Source organism: Tupaia chinensis, unplaced genomic scaffold, assembly GCF_000334495.1.
Source record: "Tupaia chinensis unplaced genomic scaffold, TupChi_1.0 Scaffold000147_1, whole genome shotgun sequence".
NCBI classification, from domain to species: domain Eukaryota; kingdom Metazoa; phylum Chordata; class Mammalia; order Scandentia; family Tupaiidae; genus Tupaia; species Tupaia belangeri.
Window position 1 is genome coordinate 8,105,110 of NW_006159617.1, and position 15,428 is coordinate 8,120,537.

General features: G+C 40.3%; 1 pseudogene; it reads right to left on the minus strand.

Annotated features, from left to right (window-relative positions):
- Positions 1–13,327: 13,327 nt before the first annotated feature.
- LOC102470792 (protein FRG1-like) lies at positions 13,328–15,126 on the minus strand (annotated as a pseudogene).
- Positions 15,127–15,428: the final 302 nt, after the last annotated feature.

A 15,428-nucleotide genomic window follows, 5' to 3' on the forward strand; every position in this document is an offset into this window, starting at 1 on the left:
CTTTGCAGCTTTGCCACCAGGAAACATCTACTTGTGACAAATTGCTCTCATTTTCTGGACAAGGTAGTCTTGGCAATACTGAGAAGTAAGCTGTCTTCAGCATCCTTTCCTAACCTGACATTTTTATCATGGTCACTTTGTGGATGTGGCACCTTATCATATGCCACAAATGGGCTCCCAGACCCATTTTTCCACCAGTCAGGATGCCCTCTGCCCAGGTCTGTGCATCCATTCACTCAATTCTGTGTGTATCGACTATGTGCCAGTCATTGTCCTCACTTCACTTTTCTGGGAAAAGAAAAAGTGATATTGAATTGAAGAATAAACAGAAATCTACAAAGTAAATACATGGAAGAGACTGTGCTAGTTGGAGAACGCTAACAAAGCTGTGGAGCTTTACGACCGCCTGACGTAGGGAGTGAGGAGTAATCTGCTGTGACTAGAGATAGGCTATGTGTTGTAAGGAAGCCAGCTAAGGGATAGAAGGACAGAGAGAGGGAGTTGGAAGAGCAGGTGGCAACTAGAGTATAAGAGCTAAATATTAGGTATAAATGAACGAAGAAGAAAAATCATTCTTCCTATCCCAGGAAATGGTGAACTTTTGGGGGGCAACTTCTCCATCCTGGCTGTGTAACCCAGTCTATATCAGAGGGAGAATTTTAGAGTAAGGTAGAGTGGACAGGACCAGGTTTACTACAGGAAGTGACACACTGTAGCCTGTAGCAAATCCAACCTGCTGCCTGTTTTGTGAGGCCTATGACTAAGAAAGGTGGTCACAGTTTTAAAAAGTTGAAAAAAGAATATTTTGTGATATGTTAGAATTGTACAAAATCCAACTTTCAGCATTCACAAAGTTTTACTGGACCACAGTCACATTCTTTTTTTTTTAATTCACTTTTAGTTTTAGTTTTTTGCTATAGGGTGTGTGCACTTGTCAGAGAGAGAGACAGAGAGAGGAAAAGTGGGAATCACCCCTCGGGGGATGGCCACACTACAATCCCTTCTCCATTCTTGGGATTTGGGGCACACATGCGTATGCACCTGACATGATTTTCAAGCCACTGGGTCCAGGGCTTAAACCATGGTAAACCATGTCGGAACCCAGTGCCTTAGCCACCGCACAATCTGCTGGTGCCCAGTCACTCTCTTCTATTATGCATCAGCTACTTTTATCTTATCTAAGTAGATACAACAAAGATCATATGGCCCAAAACCCCTAACAAAACTTAATTTGTCTCAGTTTAGAAAAATTTTAAGGCTGGCCTGGTAGCACAGGTAAGTGCTTTGAATATGGAGCTGGATCCTGCAATGGCCAACTGTGAGTCCTGGCCCCAAAGGGCTTGAAAAATGACAGCTGCTGGTGTATGCACGCCCAAAATCTTGACAGGAATGGAGAAATAGAGGAAAAAGGATTATGGCATGACCATGCCTCAATGGGAAGTACTTTCCCTGCCTCTCTTTCTCTCTTTCTGATGAACATGTGCCCTCTGGCACTTAAAAATAAATAAATAAATAAGTGAATGCTTTTTTTTGGCTAAGTCTTGTCTAAGCACTTCAAAAACAAAGGAGTAGAACACTAGTCAGAAATTTTAGACCAAGATGGAGCCTTGGAAAGATAGTTTCAATTTTATGGAACTTAGTTCACAAATTGCTTTAACTTAATTCATTAATTCCAGTGATCAGGATTGCCCTAACACTTATCCTCTTGCAGCATACTTGGAAATTGTAACAAGATTTTATTTCTTATTTTTAAATTATATCATATATAGATTATTTTTTAAAATTCAAAATAATTTCTAGCAAATCCAGAAAGCTGTGTTGTCAGTGTGATTGCCATGCATTTTTAGGAGTATTCACATGATTGAAGAGTCATATAAAGAAGGATTATCTTTCAGAATCCTGAACCAAAATCAATATAAATAAATTGCTGAAACCTTTTCTAACCTTTTTAAAATTCATCTCCCTTTATGAGAGCAGTAATAAATGTCCTTTATTCTTGGTGACTGTCAATCACATATTTCTTCTTTAGTGTGGGTAACTTAAAAAATTCTTTTCATAAGGCTATGTTATACAATGTCCTTAAATTTTTAATTTAACTTGGACCCACCAAAAGTATAATAGGATATTAAGTAGGATATTAGATATTGATCAAATTTAATAGGAAAACTTGAAATTGAAAAGTCCTGGTTAAAGGAAGTTGTCTGTCTTAATCCATTTACTGTTGCTACAACAGAATATCACAGACTGGGTAATTTATTATCAGAAAAAGATTATTCATCTCATGGTTCTGGGGACTGGGAAGTCCAAGAGCATGGGGCTGGCAACTGGTAAGGATCATTCATGGTGAAAGACAAAAGGTGGCAGCGAGCACATGAGACAGGAAATGGCAACTGAACTCATCCTTTTATCAGGATCCACTTCTGCAATAACTAATCCCCTCTTGTGATAATGACATTAATCCATTAATGAAGGCACCTCATGATCTAAGCACATCTTAAAGGCCCCACCTCCCAATACTGTTACAGTGGCAATTAAGTTTCTAATATATGAACTTCAGGGGATATACTCAAATCATAGCAGTGAGTAAATAATATAATATAATATAATCATAGTGGGAAAAATTGCTTGATTGATAGTGGAGTTGGTCAGAATGAGACTATAGTGGAGATGTTAGAGCTTCCTGTCAGTTGATGACGTCTGTAGTATTTGAGAACACCCAGAATTTTCAGCTGACAGCTTCTGCCTTCCCTAGGATGGTATAGAATAGAGGTTATATCAGTCAGGGTTCAATTGCACCAAAGAGAAACAACTCTAGGTATTTGAAATAGAAAGAGACTTAGTGTGGAGAATTGGCTGTATACAAAATCAGTGAAAGTGCTGATGGAGCAGGGTATAATTTAGGCCTTTGTGGGACTCTGAGGACACAGCAGAGGTTACCAGCTAGGAGAGCAATGGCCTCTTCTGTGATGGTGGAGAATTAAGGAGCTGCTATAGGGCCAGGAATCTGTCATTACATCCTCTGCAATTACATCTTGACTCTTATGAAGCTGGGAGTTCAGAGCATCCAGTTGGAATGCTGCTGCAGAAATATATCTCTTCAGCCTCGCTTTCCAGTGAGATGTGGCCAAAGGCAGCCTGAAAATCATCTCTGCCCCACTTCTATTTTCTGGGGGTTAGTAGGTAGTCAGAATCCTAGCTGCAAGAGATTCTGGAAAATGTAATTTTTAGGTTTCTAGGCCCTAAGTGTGGGAAAGCACTGGAAGGGAGTGGAAGAGTATATTGGGTCTAATCATCTGTATTTGTTTCCTATTGTTGTCACAAATTCCAACAACTTAGTGGCTTAAACTGGTACACATTTGTTATGTTCCAGTTATGGAGATCAAAGTCTGATATGGGTTTTACAAGGCTAACGTTAAGGTGACAGCAGTCTGCATTTCCTTGTGGTTGCTCTAGCAGAGAACCCATGCCTCCCTTACCTTCCTCAGCTCCCTGAGGCTGGCCGCATTCATTGACTCATGGTCAGATTATGCCAACTTTTGTTTTTGTTATAACACCACCTTCTCTGACTCTAACCTTCATATCTCTTTGTTACCTTTTTATTTCTTTTTGGTCTTGGTTTTTTTTGTTTGTTTGTTTGTTTGTTTGTTTTGGTGCTTCTTTCTCCATTGTACTTGAAACTGGGGATTTCTAAAGCCTTGTTCTGAAAAAACTTTAAATACTTAGTCTATTCCTGTGGGAGCCTTGGGGAACCTTGTACATGTTTGGGTTATTCAGTCACCAACACTAAAGCCCAGGGTAGAAGCAACAAAGCAAGGCTCGTCCCTTCATGGCCTGTGCCGATTTCAGAGAAGGCTTTGGCCAATGTAAAAACTCCTAGAATTTTTCTTTGCAACTGGGCTGTGATGAGAAGTGCCTGTCATGAACATAAACTACTGAATTTTTATGACTCTTCCTTTTCAGTTTCTGAAGATGGAGCAGATAATAATCCTCTCTGAAGGTAATTGATAACAATAAGAAAAAAAACCACACATGCTTTCAATGCATTGTGCTTTCAGATATTCTGGTCCAGCATAGCTGGCGGATGAGGTGATTAATGCATTCACTCTGATAACCAGGTGACTTGTTTCCTTGAGGAAACCCACTTTATTCTTGGTGGCATAATGAGCCACCAAAAGGTGGAAAGGGTACAAAAAACATGAGACCCTGGAAATACATCCATGGGAAGGCAATTTCATGAAGGAGGCCTTTGAAGCAAATGACACTAAACCTCCGTACATGCTCCTTCATCACTGGGCTTTCTGTTACAGGGATGGTCTTACTCATTTCAAGATGAGGTCCTGAACCGATTTCAGGTTCAGAAATCCCCAGGTCACATAAGGTTCCACTATTCACAGTGCTTTTTAGGCTTTGAGGAGTAACTTTGACAAAAACACCACTGAAATTTTTCTTTAGACACAGTCTTGCAATGATCTGCACCAGTGAAATCACCCTATCAGTCCTTTTGATGCATATGACAAAGGCCAATGCATGTTTATCTGGCACTTCCATGGCATGAGGCTTCACTTCTAGTCGCCTGAGATATACCATGTCACACTGCTGCTACCAGGAATCATTTACAAATGATTCTAATCTCTTAAATCTTGGTCCTTTATCTTTCCCACTTTTTCCTTGCCAAAAGTGCTTACTTTGCTTGGGTGGCTTTGGGGGCTTGATAAGCCTTTCTGTTTTTCAGGATATTTTTTGGAACCAAAGGGATGTTTTTCCTTTGCTCTTGCTCTGCCATCTTTGTAGTTCTACTGGTCGTATCTCTTTCTTATAGGGACTCTTGTGTTTACTTTGAGTCCTCCAGAGAGTATGGGATAATCTCTTTTTCTTTTAAAAAGATGATTTATTAATTTAATTTAATTTATTATTATTATTTTAAAAAAGTTTACTATTGGGCATGCACACTCACCAGAGAGAGAGAGAGGGAAAGTGAGAAAGCAAGCCCCCAAGTCTAGGACTAGAACCACAGTCAGCCATGTGGGAGGCCAGTGCCTTAACCACCATGCCACCTGCTGGTCCCACAAATATCTTTTTCCATGCAAGATGTCATATTCCCAGGGATTAGGATGTTGACATTGTGGGGGGCAGGCATTGTTCAGCCCCATTACTCGTAATTAAATTAATGAAAGACAAAACCAATATTTATTCATTATGTACTGTATGCCAGGAACATTATCTCATTGAACAATCAGAACAACCCTATTGCAAAGCCAGAACTTTAAATACTAGCTTATCATTCAATGATAAAAAGAAATGGACTATTTAGCAGCGGAAATATAGAGAGAAACCTTAAATGCATATTGCTATGTGGAAGAAGCCAGTCTGAATAGGACATGTACTGTATGCTTCCAATACAATGGCAATGGAACTTCAAATTGCAAAGGCGAATTGATAAAGATAGTACAAAGATCAGGGGATGCTAGAGGTTAGAGTTGGATGGCAGAGAAGAAGGGGTAGAAAAGTAAAGCCCCACTGAGCAATGAATTTTTTCAAATTTTTAATATTATAAACAACCTTGTGGCATATATTCCTTTGTATGCATATTTTTACACTTTGACTGCTTTTGAAGAATACATTCACACATACTTTTAGAAAGGGGCATGCTGGGACCAGCAATTAGCTTAATGGCTATGTCGCTGGACTCCTATGTAGTCGACCGTGGTTTGAGTCCCGGACCCAGTGGCTTAAACTCATGCCGGGCGCGTGTGTGTGTGTGCCCAAGATCCCGAGAGGAGAATGGAGAAGAAAGGATTGCAGTGTGGCCATCCCCCCCGGGGGGGTGATTTCTTGCTTTCTGTCTATCTCTCTCAGTCTTTCTGTCTCTATCTCTCTCAGTCTTTCTGGCGAGCACACGCACCCAGTAGCGAAAACCTCTCCAAAAAAAAGAAAGAAAGAAAGAAAAAAGAAAGGGGCATGCTGTCTTATAACAGGTTGTGAAAGCCAGTTGTCTGCATTTGTCTTCAACGTTGTATTCATTGATGTCATCTTAGTATCTTATAATTGGCCACACAAGAGTATCTACATAATGGAAATCAGCCAGTGCTACAAATCTGAGCTATTTTTCTTCTTCTAGAAAACCGATTACTAAACATTGCCAATTCTAACAGTTTATCAGGACTATTTATTTATTTAGATTTTTGCTATGGAGAGCATGTACTCACTGGAAAGAGAGAGAGAGAGAGAGACAGAGAGAGAAAGGGAGACAGAAAGCAAGAAATCACCCCCTCAGGGAGTCCTGTGGCCATACCACAATCCTTTCTCCTCTGTTCTCCTCTCAGGATTTTGGGCACACAGTTACACATGCCTGGCGTGAATTTGAAGCTGCCAGGTCCAGGATTTTTTTTTTTTTTTTTAGAGGTTTTTTTCCATAAGGGTGGGTGCGTTCGCTGGCCAGACAGACAGAGAGAGACAGAGAGACAGAAAGTGAGAAATCACCCTCCAGAGGGGATGGCCACCCCGCAATCCCTTCTCCTCCATTCTCCTCTTGGGATCTTGGGCATGCATGCACACGCGCCTGGCGTGAGTTTTAAGCCACCGGGTCCAGGATGTGAATTGCGGTCGACTACGTGGGAGTCCAGCGACATAGCCATTATGCTAACTGCTGGTTCCCCCAGGTCCGGGATTTGAATAGAGTCAGTTATGTGGGAGTCCAGTGATGTAACCATTCTGCCATCCGCTGATTCCAGGACACATTATTTTTACCTCAAAATCCATAGCAGTACTAAAATAGTAATATTGTCTAGTTGTAATTTGTATATTCTAATATTATTAGGTTTTAATACCTGTTATTACTTCTGGCTTTTCTTTTCTATAACTTATTTGGAGGGTGAAAACATTTTTGCATATATTTGGTACTTGATCAGGTCAGGGTGATCCACTAAGGACAATGAAATTTTACAGAATTTGGCAAGATCATGTGATAGCTCTATAAGAGTGTTTGTGCTTTGGAAGGTTGTTATTTATAAAAGCCTTTTAGATAATTGTTTTGGCATATATTGTTGATGTGTAAGGACCATCAAAATTGATGACACAGAGAGAAGAAAAAGGAGAGAGTGATCGGATCTCCGAGGCCTTCATCTAACTTTCCGTGATCATCCCATATACTCTGTGTAAGCCCAAAGTCAATATTCTTCCTGTTCTTGACTCCTGACTCCACCCCGGTAGGTAATAAATCACTCTGTTAATGGGACGGTGTTGCTTGTGTTGCAGTGGAATAAAAGTCTGGGCCACTGAGCCATCTAGGTCTAAGAAGCTACAATTCTCTGAGAAATGATTAATGAGGGGGAATCGGCTTGGCATAATGAAAACAGTACTGGAGGCAAGCAAGGTCTACAGAATTCTAGCTCCTACTTTGCATTGGGCTATGCAAAGACTCTGATGATGTTCTCTGTCACGTTTCCTTTCCTTCCTCCTTTCCTTTGTTCCAGAGGGTGCAAGCGCTTACCAGAGAGAGAAAGCAACAATTCCCATTTTTCCGTTAATCCTCTGTCCTTTCAGGAATTTGGACATGCATACACACACACACACGCACACAGTTTTTTTAACCTCTAGGGCTGAGAATCAAACTATGGTCAGCCATGTGGGACCCAGTTCCCTGTGCATCATGGCTATGGGGCCACCCCATCCTCTACCACGTTTCTACTCCATCGCTAGATCTAGCCATCTACATTCATGATCCAGTTCCCCTCGTCATTCTTTGTGGAGCTTTTATTTTTATTTAATTTTTATTGACATGCAATGATTGTGCACATCTGTAGAGTGCAATGTGATTTTTCAGTATAAGAATACAATGTGTATTGATCAAATTATGTCATTTTGTATATCCATCATCTCAGTCATTTACACTACTTTGTGTTGGGAACATTGACAATCGTTTTTTTAGTTACTCTAGCTCTTTCCTACAAAGATCTACAAGAAAACACTAAAACAGTTCCCATGCGGAACAGGAAAGAAGGAAGAGAGAAGCTGAGAGGATGACATTTCTAATCGTCTGTTTGGTAAGAGCATAGGAGTAGCTACTTTACCTATAGCTAACTGTATGCCCTTAAATGAGTCTCAGTTTTCTTATCTGTAGAATGAGTTTGTGTGTGAAGAGAGAGAAGGGTGTTGGATTCCATAAGTGAGCAAATGGTACTTTGAAACCAATTCACCTGCATTGCAAGCATAGCAGATATAATAGAATCACAATAACTCATCAATAGAAACGCAACTTCCTTCCATGTTGGCTTTACCTGGAAATAAACTATTGTTATGATTGTATTTTCCTGTACTCCATCTCCACTGCTACCTCTCTTAGTCAGGTTTTCTTCTTCTGGGAAGAAGATGATGGGATAGACTACCAAGAGCTCTGGGTCTCTCCCACCCCTATGCGGCAGCCTTGCTCTCCACAAACAGCCAGAGCGATCTTGAGAAAACCACACGTGAAAGTGTGTTACTCCTCTGATGGCTTTTATCCGCAATAAAATTCTAACATCCTGTCTGACCTAGCAGGTCCTAATGAGCTTCCCCTTCCGCTCCACCTGAGCACCTCTGTCTCATCCTTCATGCTGGGTATGGCCGCTTTGCTGCTCTGCCTTCTCTTCTTTTCTGCTGTAGGGTGTATGCACACACCAGAGAGAGAAGGGGGTGGGGGTGAGAAATCACTCTCCAGGGGGATTGGCCATGCCACGGTCCCTTCTTCATTCTCCTCTCTGGATTTCAGGCATGCATGCACATGTGCCCAGCCTGGTTTTTAAGCCAGAGGGTCCAGGACTTGAATCGCATAGCTAGCCTTGTGGGGTCCAACATCTTAACCTCCATGCCATCTGCTAGCTCAGCATTTGTTTCTTCTACCCAGATGCCTTCCCCTCTCTCATTACATGGCCGGCTTCTGCTCGCCACTCAGGTCTCAGACAGATGACCTAATCTAACGTAGACCTTGCCCTTCCCTAATCATTATTATGTTATTCTGCTTATTTTTTATATCACCTGCTACTCTGACATTTTGAATTGCGTGTTTATTTTATTGCTTTTTGTCAATGTGCGGGATAAAGTATTTTTACCATACCCGTTGTAAGGTATATGGCTGAAGACATTATAACAAAAGACAGATTAACAAGAGAAAGGAATACATGTCTCCTACTTTGCTCGGGCTATGCAAAGTGATGGAAGTTTTACATGACATGGAAGCCTTCAGAAATGAAGACCCCAAAACCCAAGGAAAACTATGTCAGTTTGTGGACATGTAGAAGTGTGTTGGATGACAATAAGGTATGATCTAGCAGCAATATACTAGGGTGAAACTTCTCATGGCTTTCTCGGTATCCCTGTGTAACATTTCTTTCCTCTGATTATAGGGAAGACCTCTGTCACATGAGGGTCTTCAGGGAAGAAGAGGGAAAGGAACTCAGAGAGTGACATTCCTAGGTTTTTCTTTTTTTAAGAGATTTTTGCAATAGGGTATGTACATTTGCCGGAGAGAGCAGGGGGACAGAGACACAAAAAATGAGAAATCTCCCCTCAGGGGGGATGGCCACATTGTAATCCCTTCTCCTCCATTGCTCTCTTGAGATTTGGGGTATACATGCACACGTACCTGGTATGAGTTTTAAGCCACTGGGTCCAGGACTTGAACTGCAGTCGACTACGTGGAAGTACAGCAACGTAGCCATTAAGACATCTGCTTGACATTTCTAGGTTTTAAATGACCCACTTAAGTGTAGAAAGGCACAAGAGAAAGTCAGAGGGACGTTATTGCTTCTACTGTTTTCTCCATTTTGAAGCATAATGTTTTGGGGTATTGCATCGTGAGCCCTGGCGTCTTTCTCCTTCCACTCAACGTCTCCATGAGATCACATGTCTGAGAACATCTCTGGTGCCTAGCAGAGTGTCTGAGATATAAGAGCTTAATAAGCAGTACCCTTACCTACGAGGATATGCCATGGACATGTTTGTGAAGACCAAACAAATCCTGGATTCCTCTTACCTCCTTTTCGGTATCTCCCACACTTACAATTGTCTGTTTCAGAGCTCTTGAGGTCTCTAGGTTGTTACTAGGTTTCCTTATCACAGGGAGACAGAATCCAGGTTTCCTGCACCCCCACAGTTTTCTCTACTCCAGGCTGCCTCTGCTGTGTGCAAAGTTGAACTTCTGCCTCCATTTTAATTATTTTAATTATTCAGTGTTGAACGGGCATATTTGCATACACAAATATTTGAGGAATTGCAATGGCAATTAGCAGATGTATATTTGAGATTATTTTTGTCTTCTTGTTCTATTTGCTTCTATGGCCCAGCAATAATTCTGGCCCAGTGGTTTGCTGGGTTTCTCCCTTCAACATGTTGCCAGGTCTGTATTAATCTAAGTCAGAGTTCTGGAAGATGCTGTCTTAGACTGCAATTGGAAAACCACCATTTGTCTCCTCTGAGAGATGGAATAAAACATTTCAAAAGTACCTGCATTTCTTTTTTTATTTTTAAAGAGTGATTTATTTTATTATTATTATTATTATTATTATTATTATTATTATTATTATTATTAGACCTACCATGGAAAGTGTGCTGTGCTGGGTGCAGTGGGTCGAAATGGGGTGGAATATACAGAGAGAACTAAGACTGAATTGCTTTATCTGGGGCTTTACAGTTTCATGGGAGGGAGAAGATAGAGACTAACCTTCAGTTGGCTTTTGGTGGATGATGGAGTCCAGAACAAAGCATTTGCATTCCCCAAAGTGATCAACTGGACGGTTTTAGTGATTTTCATGATATCCCCCCGCCCTGGCAAAATGCCTTTTTTTTGTGTGTTTTATACATCAGCAAAGGTTTTCAACTGCTAAACTGTTGGGGGACATATATCTATATAACTTTATTGTCAAATAAGAAAATGATCAAATTAGGGTTTATTGCATTTTTTGGTGACAATAGAGTAGGGTTCCTCCAATTGCTGACTTTGTATTCTGAAATTATATTTAGAATTGTTTTTCTTTATTCAAATAAATTAAAGTGGAGGATTGGGGGCCTAGCAGTTGGTGCTGGACTCCCACATGGCTGCCCGTGGTTCAAGTCTGGGGCCTAGCGCCTTGCTTTCTCACTTTCCCCCATCTCTCTCTGGTGAGTTCACATGCCCTGTAGCAAATTAAAAAAAATAATAATAATGATAAATAGAATTAAATAAATAATAAAAAAAATAAAGTGGAAGGTTGGAGAGGGACACGGGGGAAGGAATTCAGAATTCAGAGGTAATATCTGTTCCTAACAAATTTCCAAGCTAAGTCTAGTGGAGTATTAAAGTGCTTGGATCCTCGATTAGAGACAGATGCACTTGGATGGCAGCATTTCCCAGGGGTGTTGCACTCCAGGTGGTATCACCAGGCAGTGGGGCAAGGAGGGTTTGACAGTTATGTCCACTGGGGAGCCAGTTCTTTTCTGAGAGGCCGAGGTTGAAGAAAACACAGCGAAGACAAGTGCTGCGGCTGGTCACCGTGGCTCTGTGTTAATGGGATTGGATTTTCTTCTTTCTTTCCTTTTGGATCCTCAGTGGTTTTATGATGCAGAGATTTAGAATAGGGAAAGGCAGAGCAAATAATTTTTCGCCCTCATTGAAATCGAGTTTTTAAAAATATCCATTTTTATCTTACTGCTTTCTACATGATATTATTGGAAAACACATTAGATGTCGACTTGCTTTTCTTCTAAGTGAAATATCACCAGTGTTTAAGATGAGGGATCAATGGTCTTTTAAACAATGACTTAGTGGTATCATTTAACTGGAAATGTGAAAAAAAAAAAAAGTGTTTTTTTCAGGCTTCCTGTCATGAATGGATAATTTCTTTGAGGATATTAACATTTGAAATATAAGAAAACAGGTACCTTGAATAAATCCTTGTAGTTCATTGTTTTCTTTCCAGACTTGTTGGTTTACAGCTCTTAATTACTGAGCTTTAAATTGATGTCCCTTATAATACTTAATTTTTTTGTACATAAACATTATTATTCCATCATAACGTAATTCCTCTGAGTTTTATGCTCTACACAAACATCTGAAGTTACGAAGATGTTCAAAGAAATTTTATTGAAAATAAGACTTAAATTCTTTATATATTTGTGTGTGTATTTTTATTTATTTATTTATTTTTTAGAGTTTTTTGATAGAGGGTGTGTGCACTCACTAGAGACACAGAGAGAGACAGGGAGAGAGAAAGAGAGAAGTCACTCCCCATAATCCCTTCTCCTCCATTCTCCTTTCGGGATTTTGGGCATGTACACACACATGCCAAGCCACCAGATCTGGAACTCAAATTGTGGTTGTCATGAGGGAGTCCAGCATGATAACCACTATGCCACCTGGTGGCTCTTCTTATTTTTTTTAATGCTCCTAATGGATCTACTGATTGTATACTTCAATTTTGTGATCATAAAATTTTTTCCAAAGCTAAGTAGATTTATTGTTTTTTGGTTTTATTTAACTTTTCATTATAAAAAAATTGTAGACAAACATGAGAAAAGTAGTATTGTGAGCACTTTTTTTTTAGAATTATTTATTTAATTTTATTTATTCATTCATTTATTTTAATTTGACCATAGAGAGACACACACAGAGAGAAAGGGAAAGTGAGAAAGCAAGCCACCAGGTCCAGGACTTGAACCACAATAGGTCATGTGGGAGTATCCAGCATCTCAACCATTATGCCACCTGCTGATCCCCATGAGCACTTTACACTTTTCACCTAGAGTCATCAATTTTTAAATTGTTTTTTTAAACACATTTTAGCTATTACAATCCATGTATTCTTCCAAAGTTAACTTCAGCACCACTGTCTTGTTTTTTTACATTTAAAAAATTTACATTTGATCACTGTACATCTTTACAGTGTGCAACATGTTTTTTCCCAGCACGAATACAGTGCCTATTGGTCAAGTCAAAGATATTACTATATACATTAATCATCAACAGAAAGCTTCTTTTTTTGTGTGTGTTCAATGTCTCGTTTGTTTCTGTAATCATAGAATTTTAAGATTGGGAATATCTACTCAAGTGTTTCATTTTTCTTAAGATGCAAAGACCTAGACACGCTAAAATGACTAGAACTAAGAGGACTAGTACTAAGCCTTTGACTGTGCACATGGTGCTTTTCCACTTTATTGGGGAGGAAGGGAGGCTCAGAGGAGTGAGAGTGGACCATGTATAGGAGTATGTGTAGGAATGAAGAAACAACTTTTTCTGTTTTTTTTTTTTTTTAAAGCACTTACTGAATATTTTATTAAAAAAAAAAAAAGATAAGACAGAAACAAAAATCCCGATCACTTAACAATATCTGTAAGCTTTCAGTTTTGTTCTCCTATCCAGAAGAATCTCATGAAAAATCTATCTTCTGAGCCTTTTTAAGAATTTTACTGTCTACTTTTTTATTTTAAGTATGTGGTCTCGGAAGCTCTGAAAATTATTTACATAATTTATTTCACTTTGCTTTACATTTCCTTTGTCTTCTTCGGGATTTCATCTTTTTTCTTGGTTTCTCTTTCAGCTCAAGATCTAATCTTTATCATTTCTTCTTCTCCTGCTGTTTTACTTTTTGCTTTTATATCACTTGCTTCATTGCATCTAGTAAAGCAGTTAGCTGAGGCCAATAAAGCCATTTTCCCATCTTGAAAGACTAGTTCTCATTGCTCTCCTGGTCCAGTTGTAACCGAACTCCCAACAACGAATCCTACTGAATTTATACGAAGATAGTTTCTGTAGTCAGACTATTGGGTGATTCTGCAATCAAACAATTTTTTTAAAGATTTTGCCAGTGGGTGTGTGTGCTTGCCAGAGAAAGAGATAAAGAGTGGGAAAGTGAGAAATCACCCCCCCACACACACACAAACACACACCACCACCAACGTGAAATGGCTATGCTGCAATCCCTTCTCCTCCATTCTCCTCTTGAAATCTTGGGTGTGCACTCATGCACCCAGTGTAGGTTTCAAGCTACTGAATCCAGGACTTGGACCATAGTTCGCCATGTGGGAGTACAGTGCTTTAACCACCATACCAGAAGGCTCCACAGTGGTTTTTTATTTTTTATTTTATTTTATTTTATTTTTTGCTATAGGGCATGTGCCACCAGAGAGACAGAGAGACATCTTCCCCAGGGGAGATGGCCACACCACATTGCCTTCTCCTCCATTCTTTTCTTGGAATCTTGGGCATGCACACACATGTACCTGGTGTGAGTTTTAAGCCACTGTGAGTTTTATGTCACCATGTCCAGGACTCAAACTGCAGTCAACTATGTGGGAATCCAGTGACATAACCATTAGGCCATATACCATTATGGCATCCATCCCCACAGTTTGGAAAGTAGTAAACTGCTCTGGAGGACTGATACCTTCATTACCTCCCCCCCCCTTTTTTTTTTACTGTAGGGGGGGTGTACTTGTCAGAGAGACAGAGAGAGAGATAGAAGTGAGATATCCCCCCCCCAGGGGAGATGGCCATGCCACAGTCCCTTCTCCTTCATTCTCCTCTTAGGATCTGGGGCATACACAGACACACACGTGCCTGGTGTGAGTTTTAAGCCACTGGGTCTGGAACTCGAACTGTAGTTGACTATGTGGGAGTCCAGTGACATAACCATTATACCACCTACTGGTCCCCCCTTCTTCTTTTTTTTTTTTTTAGAAATCAACCTGCGAGGGGATGGCCACACCACAATCTCTTCTCCTCCATTCTCGTCTTGGGATTTGAGGCAGGTTGCATATGTGCCTGGCATGGGTTTCAAGCTGTTGGGTCTAGGACTCAAACCACGATCAGCCACATAGAAGTCCAGTGCCTTAACCACTATACCACCTGCTGGCCCCATCACCTTCTTTATGTGGTGCTCCCAGTGTGGGGAGACCATTGTTGAGTGCATGTATATGAGATTCGTTTATCCATTTCAATGCCTCTGGTTCTTGAAATTTCACTGAAGTTTGTTTCTATCCACCAGATTCCAACAATCTCATATGGGGTTTCTTTATCCTCTTCTCTTTTTCTCTTCCTATCATTGTTCTTTTTCATCTTTTTTGCTTGTTTTCCTTGAGCACAAGTTTGGTGGACTTTACATAGGAGTATTTGGCCATGGTTCTGCAAGAAATAACTACTTAGCCAAGTCATAAATTCTTATAGCAGGAATTTTTAATGATTTATGATGCTAAGGCTTCTGGGAAATTCACCTCTTTCTTTCTGCTGTTTTTCATTTTTTGCTTCTTTCATGAGAGAGAGAGAGAGATACCCTTCATAGGGTCTTACTATGCCATGATGCCCTTCCCCACAGTTTTCCAGCCAGCCGGGTCATGGGTGTGTGAGGAGTGTTCAGATCAATCTGCCTTCCCATGAGGCCTCAGTTTCACAGATTAGCCACCTACTGCCTGTGCCACCATGG